This window comes from Tachypleus tridentatus, chromosome 7, assembly GCF_004210375.1.
Source record: "Tachypleus tridentatus isolate NWPU-2018 chromosome 7, ASM421037v1, whole genome shotgun sequence".
Taxonomy (NCBI): domain Eukaryota; kingdom Metazoa; phylum Arthropoda; class Merostomata; order Xiphosura; family Limulidae; genus Tachypleus; species Tachypleus tridentatus.
In genome coordinates this window covers 75,774,798-75,790,979 of record NC_134831.1, presented here as the reverse complement: position 1 = coordinate 75,790,979, position 16,182 = coordinate 75,774,798, and the positions used below count along the sequence as shown (strand labels likewise).

Genomic DNA, 16,182 nt, shown 5'->3' with positions numbered 1-16,182 from the left:
CACGAAGTTTGTTCAGCTATTTCCCTCGCAAGAAATAAATTATATTCAATTTGCTTATTAATTCAGTGTTCCCTCCAATTATTTAATTGTAAATAGTCCATCTAAATCAGGAAACGTAATCATGTTTTTGAAGAAAATAAAGAGGCTAAAGGCCTTTATTATCCCGAAATCTTAAAGTTCCTTTGATAAATGGTAAATTAATAATAATGACAAGAATCGAGTATTGGGTTTGTTTTCCATAGACTGTATACATATATATGTATATATTATACATACACCATAAATATGCAATTCACAGCTGTTCTGTTTTTTTTTCGTTTCGTGTTGAATATTGTTCACTTACGTTTATTACACGAAAAGTCACTAATCTGGAATATCGTATTAGTTATATTACCGCGAAGAGAGATTATATAAAAAAATTGCACAAACTTGTTTCGAATGTCGCCCCTGAAGTGCCCCCAGAACTGTGAGACATTTCTTCACTATAAGACGAAGTGAGCAAGACGGTCTCGCGACGCGACGGCAGTTTATCAGCCACGTGAAAAAGGTATGACAGACCAAGTAACAGTGTCAAACTAATTTCCCTTCCTTGTGTTTTGAGCCAGCAACTGAGTTTGAACGATCTCTTTCGTAGGGTATTTTATTTAGATAAAGAAGCACGTTTGTTAGTGCAAAACTTGAGTGTGACGTCATCTGTCTCTGACGTCAACAATGTAGGCGCTAGGACTTTTCACCTATCTTAGTCTTCAATTCCTGTTAGATCACGAGAGATAATGTATTAAAGTGGATTTTGTTCTGTGACGTCACCCTATTGAGCGAAATCTGTCGTCTCTTTTGTTGTTGTCGTCGCTGAGACTGATGGGAAGCTAGGTAGCCAACCAAACTGTATTGGTCGAGAAATGTGAAATAGATTATAGAAAACATGACCATTTCTCTCATTTTTTGTCCAATTTTCAGTATTTTTCTCAATTCATTCTTTTCGTTTCACGCGCTTTTTCTTTTAATTTCTTTCTGAGAGGCAAAGATTGTTATTTTTGAAAAACGTTATCTAAAACCTCCAAAAGGCGGCGTGACAATCTGTTGTGGAAAGGGCAGCGGTCGTTAAGAAGGCTCTTCCACCGTCAAATTGAGATACGAAATGAGGCGAGGAAATCATTACTTTTTAAGCGAGCAAAAAATATGTATTGGTCTAAATTCATCATTTGATATCTTATTTTACATACTCTAAGTAACTGGTCGTAGTTAGGTGGAACAAGAGTTAGCGTGCCGGATTGTGAACCTGGAGATCCAAAGTGCACGCCCTGTTGTCGCAAAACCGCGCTCTGAACTTTGGGCCGTGGGTGCATTGTAAGAGTGACGATCAGAGCTCACAATCTGATTAGAGCACCGCAAGAGTTAATGGCAGGTGCTGCCTACTAGCTGTTTCCTCTCTGCTGCATTATTTCAAAATTAGAGAACGCTAGTGCAGCTGGCACTTTTGTAGTTTAACAAAAGTATCAACGATTCTATAAGTTATCAAAGAGAAATATGAGGGTGATTTCTATATAGAAGTAAAACAACAGGCTAAAACAACATTAAAGCGTAAATGTTATATCAGTGCTTCATTAGGTTAGGCAACTTTACTGGTATCTAGGTCCGATCGTTGTTTCTGGATGTTTAGTAACCTACAACAGTTTTTCATTCATTATGGTTGAGTTTTAGTTAAGTGTTTCATTTTTCAGAACTTAGGGTAGAGTTATAATTTGTGTTTGAACCTCATTTTTTGAAAAAAAATGTCATCTCCAAACAGAATGGCACAGCCTTGTGTTTGCGAACTAACATCGCTAGAAACCACAAGATCACAGATAACCCTTTGTACAGCTTTGTGCTTAATAAAAACAACAACTAACTCATTTCGCCACCTTTCTAATTAAGCTAAGTAGTTTGGTGTGTTAACTCTACACAGTCACTCTGTTATAACTTTTATAATATTATTTTTTTAAATGTCGATCGTTCTTTAGTTCGGAATGTAACACAAATGCTATATATGCCTTAAATGTAATAATTTTATTAATTATTAACAATTTGTCTGAATTAATGAAAGCACGTTGGTTAAATACCAGTCAACTGAAATAGATTAAACGCAATTCCATCTGCAAATAAAACCACCAGGTAATGATGAACAATAGACCAGTCGTATCATTAACAAACATTTTTAAACCAGTTGTTGATAACCAGTTTATGTAATCGTATCGTCAACAAACCTTCTTAAGAACACATTTAAGAGAACTAAACTGGCGTACCTCCTTTCAATGCTAGGCGGTCATTTGGCGGTATGATCTAAGTGTACATATCAATTTTGGCGACAGTCGGTTCAGTATTCAGTTATAAGTGGACACACATATAACTTGACTATTTTCGTACGATATTTTAGATAGGATCAAGAAGGCCTAAGTCTGAATAAACTTGTCATTACAACAACTTTGTATAAACATCTGTATACATGAAAATGTAACCAGACAAAAAATGCTCAGTATTACCGTTTCTTGTCATCATACACGCCCTATTAGTAATTTTTTGAGAACCACAGCTGGTTAGTACTAAATAGTAGCAGAAACGTAGAATATAAATTAATCAGTAATTAAATATTGTTAATAATTTACAAACAATTAGCAATTAGACTTTGGCTGTCGTATAGGCTACTTACTATGATAACAGAAAGGCAATTATTGAGTGTGTAAACCTAAAGAATTAACTCGCACATTATTATAAATAAGTGAAAACTACAGAAGAAGTTAAAACACGGTACGTATGAAAAGCTGTCTGTAAAGGAATTATTAACGAAATATTTCCTAAAAATCCGTGGGACGACTCGGAGGCACAAGTGTGGAATGTACCAGGAACCACAATCCGGGTTTAACGGAAGGATTAACAACTTGTTTACTCGTGTGTTTAAAATGTTCATTTTTAAGAAGAATACTTTGTAAAAGACAGTATGGGAAATACTTAGAATAAAATCTTAAACACTGTAAGTTCTGACACAATAAAGAAGATGTGTTAGGAAATTACTTCTGTTGACACAAGAGAGATATGTCAGGAAGTTCTGTCAACATGTGTTAGCAAGCTAATTCTCACAACATAACAAAGATATATTAGTAAGTTACTTTTGACGAAATGAGAAAGTTGTGTTGGCAAATTATTGGCAAGTTCTTTTGAAAACAGAAGAAATATGTGTTAGTGAGTTAATTCGTACAATATAAGTGACTTGTGATAGAAAATCTAGAGACAAGGAATGGGTTGTTCGTTGAGAGCAAAAAGCAAACGTGTTGTTTGTTTGTTTTGAATTTCACATTAAGCTACTCGAGGGCTATCTGCGCTAGCCGTCCCTAATTTAGAAGTGTAAGACTGGAAGGAAGGTAGCTAGTTATCACCACCCATAGCCAACTCTTGAGCTACTCTTTTACCAACGAATTGCGGATTGACCGTCACATTATAACGCCCCCACAGTTGAATGAGCAAGCATGTTTGGAGTGACGCGGAATCGAACCCACAACCCTCGGATTACGAGTCGATGGCTTAACCCACCTGGCCATACCGGGCCAGGGTTTTTTTTTTTTTTTTAGTTAGCCGTTCCTAATCTAGTAATGAAAGACTAGAGGGAAGGCAGCTAGTCGTTACCATCCACCGCCAATTCATGGGCTATTATTTTGCCAGCAAAGAGTGGAATGAAGTATTGCATATTAAAATCCTCACCGCCGAAAGGGCAAACATATTTGATAGGATGGGGATTCGAACCCCTGACCTGTAATTTGCCGTGCCGGGCCTAGCAAACGTATCAGGAATGGTTTGTAATTCTGGTTCAAACGCCGTGACACCCAGAAAGTTATTCTTTAATTTTTTTAATCAGTATACGTGTTATTGTTAAATCAGCACTCTCAATACACAATAAACAGAACATCAACAATTAAAAACTCGTAACTACTGGTGTGTAATGCAAGCAAACCTAAACTCACATGCGAAGGCGTGCGCGCGCATTCACACACACTCACGGATGCTTGGATGGCACTTCTCTATTCGATTACTGTTTAACTGAAAAATATAATTCATTCGTGCCTAAAGCATAAACTAACCTAAAAGCATCGCATTTGACCCATTCCAAGTTATGGTTTTATTGTGTCATGGTTAGGAAATAGTAATCGTGTAATTTTAACATCTTCTATTTTTCTAATTACAAACAATAGATAATATTTTTTGTGAACACTAGATTTTCTGACAGAAATTTGAACTCTAAGTATAACGCGTCATTTGTTAATTACAACTGTGCAATTTATAATCACACAAATATTAATTATTTACAACTATGTTGATAACTTGATAAACAATAGTGTCACAATTACCATAAATGGTATACTGGAAACTGCAAAGCTATTTTTTCGGAAGTTTCTGTTATTCTAGCGGTTTTGTCATCAAGTCTTAATAACGAAGTGTGATGCCCACTGATATTTTTTAGCAACTACTAAAAGACATGGCATGGCCAGGTGGTTAAGGCACTAGACTCGTAATCCGAGGGTCGAAGGTTCGAATCACTGTCACACCAAACATGTTCGCCCTTTCAGCCGTGGGGGCGTTATAAAGTGACGGTCAATCCCACTATTCGTTGGTAAAAGAGTAGCCCAAGAGTTGATGGTGGGTGGTGATGACTAGCTGCCTTCCCTTTAGTCTTACGCTGCTAAATTAAGGACGACTAGTGCATATAGCCCTCGTGTAGCTTTGCGCGAAATTCCAAATAAACTAAAATACAAAGTAAGTAATTATTGTTCATTATTTTTATTTTGTAACTTACTCGCTGTGCTTGTAAAATAAGCTGGATAAAAAAATTGGAACGAAAAGAAAAGTGAATATCCTTAACACCTTTCTGAGTGGACCGTTTCTAGAAGAGTGACATAGTAAAGTTCATTGCTCCCCCAGTGGCTCAGCGGTACGTCTGCGGACTTACAACGCTAAAAACCGAGTTTCGATACCCGTGGTGGGCAGAGCACAGGTAGCCCCTTGCATAGCTTAGGGCTTAATTTAAAAACAACAACAGAGTCTATTATTTCATCGTATTGATCCTTAACTCTTTTTCCTTCTCTTTTTATATGAAATATTACCTATAACTGCTGTCCTCGTATGTTATGAAATATTACCCATAACTGCTGTCCTCGTATGTTATGAAATATTACCCATAACTGCTATCCTCGTATGTTATGAAATATTACCCATAACTGCTGTCCTCGTATGTTATGAAATATTACCCATAACTGCTATCCTCGTATGTTATGAAATATTACCCATAACTGCTATCCTCGTACGTTAAGATAAAACAGTTTATTTATAATTACTGTGTATTGTCATTCATTCCTCGTGTTTGGAAATCAACTAACCAATAAAGGTAAATATTTATCATCTATATAAAGTTGGCAATCTGAGAGCTTGACTGAAGAGAAAAGTTTATAGTTCCAAAAAGTACCAACAGGGCATGTAATTTGTGAGTGTTGTCAATCGCGTGAACATATGTTTAAGTTTGTAAAATGTTATGAATTAAACAACAGCTCACCTCAGTTATTACAATATTACATTGAAAACATTGAATCTAACACAATAACACAATACAGTTAGCGTTCCTGTGTTTCCTAAGAAAGGTGTTCTGTATAATACATTTATTCTTACCTTAATTAACAATATTGGTTAAAATATTTATTATACCCGTTTTTATTAATTTTAAGTTTTAGTTTATATTAAGATACCTTTATTGTAGAGGTTATTTTGCAATATTTGTACTTAAGACTAACTTAACTATCTTAAGCTGTCCGAATCTCGTGAGATATTTGGTTTACGGTCTAAACTTAAGTAATAATGCATTTTAACATTTGTAAGTAATAAATTAAGAAAAAAATATATTTAATTAACTACACTAATTACTAGGCTGCTTTTTAATTTCGATCTAAATAGGCATCATATTTTGATTGGAAATTAATATGCATTACCTTGAGAAGAATCGGGCCAGTTCGTCTTCTTACATTACTGGCGAACATGTACAAACAATGCCTAAAGAAACGTTCGTCAGCTACCATGGTCCTTCTCAGTTTAATGCTATTGCGAATGGCTGGCTTTTATTTAAAAAGTGATACGAAAATTCGTTGTATTATTCTTATTCATTTATTTTGGAATATAATTCACGTTTTCGGAAACTTTCTTTTTATTGGCTGTCTAACAGTTTCAAGGCAACATGTCAACCTTCGAACCTAAATATTCGTCCATGAAGTGGGTACACGACAGTGGAATTCCCTCTTTTTAGATAAGGACGGCTTGTTAAAGAATGTATAACTGAATATTTTAAACAACATGGCCTCCGACTATTATGTTATCGGAATTTGCTACTCCTGGACTTACCAGCTGAAGTGTCAATGGGTTTTAGGGCGTTCAAAACCCCGTTAGTCTAATATAACACTAAGGAAGTGGAGAAAGCGCTTAAAGATTTTGGGGTTTCCCTGAGCCGTGATTACGACCCTCACTATAAGGGTGGTGTTTCGGTTTTCTATCCTGCAAGGACAGGTTAATAGTAACCTGCTATCATCCTCAGGGATACTGGAAACCCCAGACAAGTAGATCCTTTTAACCAGGTGTGAACATTTTCTTTTCTCTTACAGACAGGGTATATAAAAGGATGTTCATAGGGCACATAACAAGATTATCATTAGAACGTTTCGGGTAACTTAATGTCTGTAAACGATAAAACATAAATAATGAAAAAAAATAAGTTATTAATCTGAACTTTTTAAAATTCGAGTTGGAGTTCATCACTAGACATTTATATAAAATAAACGTGAATCGAATAACGACCAATATCTCCAGATATTGTAATATTGTAATCTTAATAGTGAAATATTGAGCTAATGAGTTTACAATCTGGCTACAATAATATTGTTTTGTAATCTGATAAATCTAATGGTATTAATTCGGTATAAAAGTTATTATGGCCAGAAATGTAATTACCGAACTAATTTATTTGCTTTATTTTTAAGGGAAAAGCTACACATTGTGTACACAGTGAGTATCGAAATCTGGATTTTAATGTTATAAGTCTTCAGACGAACTGCTGAATGGTTCGTGTGTGATTTAATAATGCGTTCTTATCCTTATAAGTAAGAACTCTAAAAAATTACCTATACACTTTGGTAGTTGGTCTTTTAATTTCATTCTCAATGGACAGGTTGTTCTGATTTCGTGACGAATGGTACAAAGTTCTTTAAATATTTATAGTTATTTTAAAATAGCTGTATTCTATAAGGCATTATGGAGTAAATAAAAATTGTTGTGGTTTGTGTTTTTTTTTTTAACTAGCAAAGTCACATTGGGCTATCTGCTGAGCTGACCGAGGGGAATCGAACTCCTGATTTTAGCGTTATAAATGCATAGACATACCGCGGTAATAACAGGTGATGATTATTGTGGTAATCGTGTAATAATATTTACTTTAGTTACTATTATTGAAACGACTATGATAAAAGGCTGTGTTACGTTTATTCTCCATAACTTTAATAAAAATCAATATTACTGTAATATATGTTACACCAGAAAGCTCTGTTACGTTTATTTTCCATAACTTTAATCAATATTACTGTAAATATGTTACACCAAAAGCTCTGTTACGTTTATTTTCCATAACTTTAATCAATATTACTGTAAACATGTTACACCAAAAAGCTCTGTTACGTTTACTTTCCATAACTTTAATCAATATTACTGTAAACATGTTACACCAAAAGCTCTGTTACGTTCACTTTTCCATAATTTTAATCAATATTACTGTAATATATGTCAACTAGGAGACTTTGCTTTTTTTATTGTTTACATTTTCAATTAATCTTACTGAGATATATATATATGTAAATATATTCTACACAATTGTTGTAAACCTTAGACCAGAAGGACTTATTCTATCTGTTTTTAATTAATGCTACTAAGAAGGTTGTATTCCACTTTATTTAACATGACGTAGGTTTCTAAACTGTCCTATGATTCGCCACTTTCACAGCATCACACTAGTTTTGCTGAATTAACAGTTGATCAGTGCTGTTTGGAAAAGTGAAGTAAATAAGTGAAGTAGGTCTCATATAGTGGTGGTGTGTAAGCAATCTGTTTGGTTTTGATTATTTTCCAGTAACATCAGGTGTTTCATAACATATTTCTACCACACTTCTTACTTCATAAGATGCTGCAGATTTTCCCTGCACACAGCTGCAAAACATTTTAGTTCTAAAGATACTAGACCTGGCATGGCGAGGTAGTTAAGGCGCTCAACTTGTAATGTGAGAGTCGCGGGTTCGAATCCCGTCACACTAAACATGTTCACTCTTCCAGCCGTGGGGGCGTTATAATGTGACGATCAGTCCCACTATTCGTTGGCAAAAGAGTAGCCCAAGAGTTGGCGGTGGGTGGTGATGATTAGCTGCCATCCCCCTACTTACACTGCTAAATTAAGGATGGCTAGTGCAGATAGCCCTCGTGTAGCTCTGCACGAAAGTTTAAAACAAGCAACCTAAAGATACTATAACCATCTCCTTCGCGGCTACAATAAAATTTCTTCAGAAGATACTGTGATCTTCTCCGAACTGGGTTTAATAAATCTTATTCTAAATGACGTTGTTCTATTTTGCACTGAATGTAAATATATAATAGACTGTATTCTAGTTTATTATGTGTCTGTAAATAATTCCGATCCAGAATGATATTCTATTTGAGTTATCATACCCTAGAAGTCTGTGCTTTATCTTCTTATGTGAGGGTACAATAAATCATACCATAGAAGTCTGTGCTCTACCTTTTTGTGGCAGGGTACAATAAACCATACCCTAGAAGTTCGTGCTCTACCTTCTTATGTGAGGGTACAATAAACCATATCCTAGAAGTCTGTGCTTCACCTTCTTATGTCAGGGTACAATAAACCATACCATAGAAGTTCGTGCTCTTCCTTCTTATGTCAGGGTACACTAAACCATACCATAGGAGTCTGTACTCTACACTCTTATGTCAGGGTACAATAATCCATACCCTAGAAGTCTCTGCTTTACCTTCTTATGTGAGGGTACAATAAATCATACTCCAAAAGTCCGTTCTCTAACTTGATATGTAAGTGTTTAATAAGTCACTCACCAAAAGGCTGTGGGTCTGTTTTATTACGGTTGTGATATATCTTACACCCGTCTGTTGTATTGTAATTTATATTATAAAACTGAATTCTGGTTTGATTTGAAAAGCTAAATGTTATCTTATTTTGTAGTCTTGTTATCAATATTTCTTTGTAAAATTATATGATGTAAAACGGACTAAAACCCCATAGATATTGTATCCTACCTTGTTCTGGAAGATTCTCAGAAAGCTGTAATCCATATTATTGAAAAACGTTGTAAACAGCTTTATTGAATATAACCCTTTATTCTGTTCAAAAGACAGTGAAAATTTTATTTATACACTACTTTAAATTGTAAACGATATATAAAAACATTTTGTTACAAACTGTTGACATTTTCATGTTTGTCAAAAGTGATTTATTGATATAGAAATAAGAAAATATTCTGATGTCACATATATTATACTGAAAGAAAATATTTTAAAAATGAAATAATCTTTTCCCACGTTAATTCTAAAGACTCTTCTCACATGTTCTGTAAGGTTGTAATCTATTCATTTGAATAAGCCTCACGTGTAGCTTATCATCCCCCTATATTAAAAAAGAGAGTTTATCTATATTTTTTGGAATATTATAATTGACTGATTTCTAGTGATTTATCCTTAATTTATAACGGTGCTCGTAAGTTCCTAATTTTCCCTAGAAATCTCGTGCATGATTTTAAACATATGGTTTACCGGTTATTTAATCTTAAGCACAAATTACTATTTAAGATGTTAAATTGTTTTGTTCTTTGTTTAAAACTAAATACTCACACTATGAAATGCATAATTTATATCGCTCTCCAGTGGCACAAGGGTATGTCTGCAGACTTGCAACGCTAGAATCCGGATTTGGATACCTGTGGTGGGCAGTCCTCAAATAGCCCATTGTGTAGCTTTGTGCGTAATTACAAATAACAACAACCGCATAATTTATGATAACATAAAATTATGTGTTATCTTCGTTACAGTTTTAACTAAGCATAAAATGTTTTCAGATAATTATCAGAAAACAAAGCGAGACTTTACTTTAAAGAAAAACTAACTCATTCACAGAATAACTTATTTAATTACGACATATTTCATAAAATATTGGACCAGTATTAAGTCTAAGGGCTTATAACGCTAGAACTTGTTTTTGATACAACAAGCAAACATTCATAAAATATTAGATATCTCGATGGGCGTTGATCTCTTGCTTCGAAGTCGATTTAATACCAGTGTAAAATAATTGCAGTTTTTGTACGACGAGTTAACTATGTTACGATCCACAATGATTCATTGAGAAAATTGTGTTGCTGATGTTTCTCCAAGAGATTTTACCACCAGATAACCTTTCGAGGAGCCACATCATATGGAGAAAAAGAATCATTCATCATAAACATCTAGCGGGATAAAACCGGTTACCAAATATTTTAAGTTTTATGACACATAACTTCGTGAAACAAAACATTTACCATTACGTTGAAGTAGCTTGATATTGTACGAATGTGTTGTGGTAGGACCTATTTGACCGACCCCGTATTGGAAAAGAAAAGTTTACTATAATTTGAAATTTGCTACGTAACTGTACAAAATGTGGCATAATAGGGATCAGAAGCATTTACACAAAACCCTAATAGAAGGTTGGGGCAAACAACAAACAAACACCTTAAATAGTAAAGTATCGGTTCAAACAACACTTTAAAACCTTTACTATTGTTTATTTTTAGATTTTCGTGCAAAGCTACACGAGGGCTATCTGCGCTATCCGTCTCTAATTTAGCAGTGTAAGACTAGAGGGATGGCAGCTAGTTATTACCACTCATCGCCAACTCTTGGGCTACTCTTTTACCAACGAATAGTGGGATTGACCGTTACGTTATAACGTTCCCACGGCTGAAAGGGCGACCTTTCGATTACGAGTCGAGTGCCTTAACCGCCTGGCCATGTCGGGCGTACCTTTACCATTGATCGCTAAGACTGCACATATATCAAAGAACACAATAAACGCAAACATGTTGGATTTATAAGGAAAAAAACCCTTCAAAACAGCTAGTTTTATTTTTCTTCTTATCATTATTTGTATTATTCTCTTTCCAGCCTACAAAGAAAATGGTTTGATGTATTTTACCAAACCTTCTGTAAATAAGATAATGCGTAGGTCAGAGGAGTATTGAAAAGTCGCTCTTTTTTCCGTATTTTACACCAACCCAAAACATTATAATTCTAGTGTAAACGATTTTATGATTACCCCTTTAAGTTAGCTTTTCTACGACTATCAGGTTTTTCTTTAAAAACATAATTACAGGGTGAAACAGAAATTATTAGCCAATTAACATTAGATGAGTGTAACATGTAGGTACTCAAAGCTTTCTTTTTACGTGTTGTTAGTGAGCCAATCCATATGTTATGTATGAAGTAAAGGAGTTAACAAATTAATACACATAATATTAATATTTGTTAAATACATTCGTAGAGTAATTACTTCTAAAAGACATGAAAAGTTATTTGAAGCAATATCTTAGACTTATATTTTTTATTTAAAAAAACTACTTTTCTACTGGTAACATTTTAAACATGCTTAGTTGTGGTTTAGTCTAGGCATATATTTGCCCATTGCCATGCATTATATAAATAATTTAGTTACACAAACTGTAAGCACTCACAATATTCTCAAGTAAATCTCCATGACAACCTTTAGCTACAGCTTAACATTTTACATCTTGGACTAATGTGATCAGGTAGTCAACAGCTACAGTAAATCATCACGAACCGTTATGTTTGTTATCATTGTAATGTATAAAGTTAGCTATTATATCAAGTAACCCTTTACATAATAGACACGTATTACAATTAAACTCAATCAATGTTAATTCGTTTCTCTATAACAATACATGTTGTAAATATCCTTAGCATCTTCATTCCTAGTGAAAACAAATATTTGAGATGCTCAGGTGTCGCAAATTGTATTTTAACAAAGAGAAAAAAAAAGACCGAGAAACAAAGAATTGGAACCGAACTCTATAGATAAATTAGAAACGGTTGTTTATGCTGATGAAGAGTAAAATTTAAAAAATGTTTGACCTCCATTTTTAGCACAAAATCTGGATATTTCAAACTTATCTCCTAAACCGGAGAAAACTGGATTTTTTAAACATAAAAGGACAAAACTTTTGTATTTGCATTAATTTTTTTCTACACTGATTTGCTATTTTAAAGACCTTTTATAAGTAACTGATTAACCGAGCGACATGCCATTAGATACAAAACACTAACCAGCTTCTTAAGGAATGAAACGTCACTAAAACATATCAGCTGATGAAGTGACGTCACTTGGTTCTCTGTACTTGCAGCATCAGAATGACGTCACGTCACATCTCGAGGAGCTGGACCGATTCCGTATCCGAATAGTGAAGGATAATCAAATCTTCTGTAACAGCAACTAAGCATGACTCCACAAACGTTTCTTAAACGTAATGGACATAAATTTTGCATGGCATACAATTATATTTGAAAACAGTGATTTTTTTATTTTTATTACTTATATTACGTTAACAAAGTTTTTACAGATACGGTGATACATGTAGTACAACAAAACAAAACAGTGGATACAAATATTAAAACAACACAATGCTTGAACGCTTCTGTTTTTTTTCTTATTGTTAATTTTGGTTTATTATTATATGATTTATTTTACATTAAACCGATTTCGTGACTTTAAAAATCACTCGTTAGGGTGTAACTTTAAAGAATTCATAAGAAAATCTTTAAAATATAACTTTGAACTAAATGTAAATAACCTGAGTTATAACAACATTTTAGAAAATACAGACATTAGATACAAAATACATCTCATGTAAATTAAATACATTAAAATGAACACAAAGATTAACCAGTTTAAGTTAAGCTTATAAAATACACTTTCTCTTTTTTTCCCACTTCTTTATCATTTTTTTTTCTCTTCAGATTAAAACCTTACCTCAAACGATTCTTCTTACGTTAGGTTAAAATTCAAAGAACTTGAGTAAATATTTGAAATATATTACAAAATTCAAATTATCAATGTCGTATAACACATAATTAAAATTTAATTTAAAGACGGATGAACGATCATAAGGGCCCGGCATGGCCAGGTGGTTAAAGCACTCGAATCGTTATCCAAGTGTTGCGGGTTAAAATCCCTATCACACCAAAAATATTCGCTTTTCAGCTGTGGGGGCATTATAATGTTACGGTCAATCCCACTATTCACTGGTAAAAGAGTAGCCCAAAAGTTGGCGGTGGGAAGTGATGACTAGCTGCTTTTCCTCTAGTCTTACACTGCTAAATTAGGGACGGCTAGCGCAGATAGCCCTCGTGTAGGTTTGCGCGAAATTATAAACAAACAAACAAACAAACGTAGGCCCTGAGGAAGGATTGATACATATACATAATCTAGCTAGCTATAATAATATAGAAGGTTTTTATCCTACAAAAAATTACTGAAACAAGAAACTCGAAACTACAAAAAATACTTAAAATAAAAAAAATCTTACTTTGACGTCGACTAACATAATTACATGATTTGTGAAAATAGAGATAAAACGTTTTTAATTTTATCTAACTCAGTTTTGACTTTCGTGTTTCAATACTTTTATAAATTTTGTCATTGAATATAGCCAGCCGCTGGTACAGCGGTAAGTCTACGAATTTACAACGATAAAATCAGTGGTTCAATTCCTCTCGGTGGGCTCAGCAGATAGCCCGATGTGGCTGTGCTGTAAGAAAACACACACTCATTGAACATACTTCCTTATTAATAAGGTGATCCATAATGAAGCAATTTCAGCGTTAATTTATAAAGTAATGTTAGCGAGACTAGAACCTCATTTTTATCGCTTTTAGTTTACTTTTGTAATATGAATTTAGGAATTCTACTAAAACTTAACCAACTTTTAGTTTACAGGCTCTTCATTTGTTCGTAACACAACATCTTAATATAACCAATCTATGTTTCTGTAGAAGTTGAATGAGAACAAAAGCATAGAGTACTCTCTAAGTTAGTTTCAACAATCTAAATGTAACAGTAAATGTTTATCACTCTTTATTGACCGGCTCCACAACAACTTGACATATGAAAAAAAATATTCTCGTCAGTGCCAGAACTTGTATTTAATCTTCGAAAATAAAAAAAAAAATATTAGAAAAATCTATATTTAATCTTGATCTCTGAAGATCATTGTGTAATAACTATTTAATCTTTGCTTTGTAAATGCCAGTCGGTTTATACCTACTTTGGCTGTAGCTATTAACTTAATAAAGTGCTTTTAAACCGAACATGTTTAGGGCTAAAATTGTTCCAAAATCCAACATATATTTTTATAATTGAAATCTGAACGAGTTCTAGATTACCTAAAGCTATGAAAAAGAACTTGGACGGATGTACTAATTTGTGGTTGCTCTTTTTAAAAGTGTAGATTTTTTTATCTAGTGAGAACTTTTTTTTTATCTCAAAAACTAGGACGTTAAGTATTCAAATGTATGTCAAATTCTGTATAAATTTTCGTAAACAATTTTTCACATTTAACATTAAACAAGGTAAATTCTGCACATTGTTATGCTTTCATTCCACATAGTAAACCAGTTTTTGTATTCTTCTTATCGCCAAAAGAATTTAGTAATCTGTCTTTTAATTGTTTCATAAGTATTACGTTTCATATTTGCAATGGGTAACACAACTTAGACGACGTTAAAGCGTTATAACATTTATTTCGCTTTTTAAAGACAGTTTCTATTGTATCAAAGAAATTATTTTAAAATCCCGTGTTGAAACTTTATAGCATAATATAACAGTTATATTTATATATTATAATAGTATCAGTATAAAAAGCTATATCCAAGATTTCCATAATTTTATTATCGACACAAATCTTAATATAAAATTTATTTCACTCTCAGGTGTCAATCATAATTTTTTTTTGCTCCTAGAGAGGGAGCCATAGTTCACAAACCTTATGAAAAAGAAAGGTTAAGAAAAGAGGCTTAACAAAACAGTGTATTAATATAAATGTAAAAACGGCTCGTTTGGGTTAAGAAAATATTTTACGTAGAGGAGCGAACAACGTTTCGACCTTCTTCGGTCATCGTCAGGTTCACAAAGAAAAACAGTGTATTATGTATTATAGTATATTAAAATAAATAGAAATAAACACTTATTGTTCCATTTATTAAGATATTTAAAACGGTATCCAATTTTTGCCCTGTATTTCCAATATAAAATGTACGACAACTTGAACAGGATATTTTACATATTATTTCGTTCTTATGATAATTTTTGTTTCAAAGATTGTTTTCAGAAAAAAAGATCGAAGCTTTTCATCGGACAAAAAAATCTAAACTTGAAGGACAAGCGTAGATTCTGACAGCTACCTCTATTACTTTTATAGCTTTAGGCACGCCTGGCACGGTGAGGTGGTTAAGGCACTCGACTCGTAATCCGAGGGTCGCGGATTCGAATCCCCGTCACACTGAACATGCTCCCCCTTTCAGCCGTGGGGGCGTTATAATGTTACGGTCAATCCCACTATTCTTTGGTAAAAGAGGAGCCCAAGACATAGCGGTAGGTAGTGATGACTAGCTGCATTCCCTCTAGTCTTACTCTGCTAAATTAGGGACGGCTAGCGCAGATAGCCCTCGAGTAGCTTTGCACGAAATTCAAAACAAACCAAAGCGTCAAGCAATCCAGGAATATACGGTAATAACCTAGGAAACGCTTTGTTTCGTGATATTTAGAACTCTTCTGAAAATATCCAGAGGGAGCCCATTACATAAAATTAACGTTCTTTACATACGAGTTTGTTTGTTTGCTTTTTTACAAACCAACATTTTAATTAATATTGAACATAAAAACATTCTTTACAAGATTATGAATTAGATAACCTTTTTAGTAAATATTATGAGCTGACTTATAATTAGTATAAAATCCCATACTTGTCTGTTCTCCAAGTACTTTAGTACGAAAAGTGCCAA

The 16,182-nt window shown here is 33.7% G+C and overlaps 1 protein-coding gene and 1 long non-coding RNA gene across 4 annotated transcripts in view; one reads left to right on the top strand and one right to left on the bottom strand.

Moving 5' to 3' along the window:
- LOC143256000 (putative nuclear hormone receptor HR38) overlaps nt 1–6,163 on the bottom strand; it is a 56,533-nt gene extending 50,370 nt beyond the window's left edge. For both annotated transcript variants that reach the window (XM_076512526.1, XM_076512525.1), the window contains exon 1: nt 6,006–6,163. The gene's annotated coding sequence lies outside the window, so the exon portion shown is untranslated. The remainder of the gene's footprint in view (nt 1–6,005) is intronic.
- Nucleotides 1–16,182, top strand: part of LOC143256001 (uncharacterized) — a 94,232-nt gene that overhangs the window by 53,097 nt on the left and 24,953 nt on the right. The gene's annotated exons all lie outside the window — the stretch shown is intronic.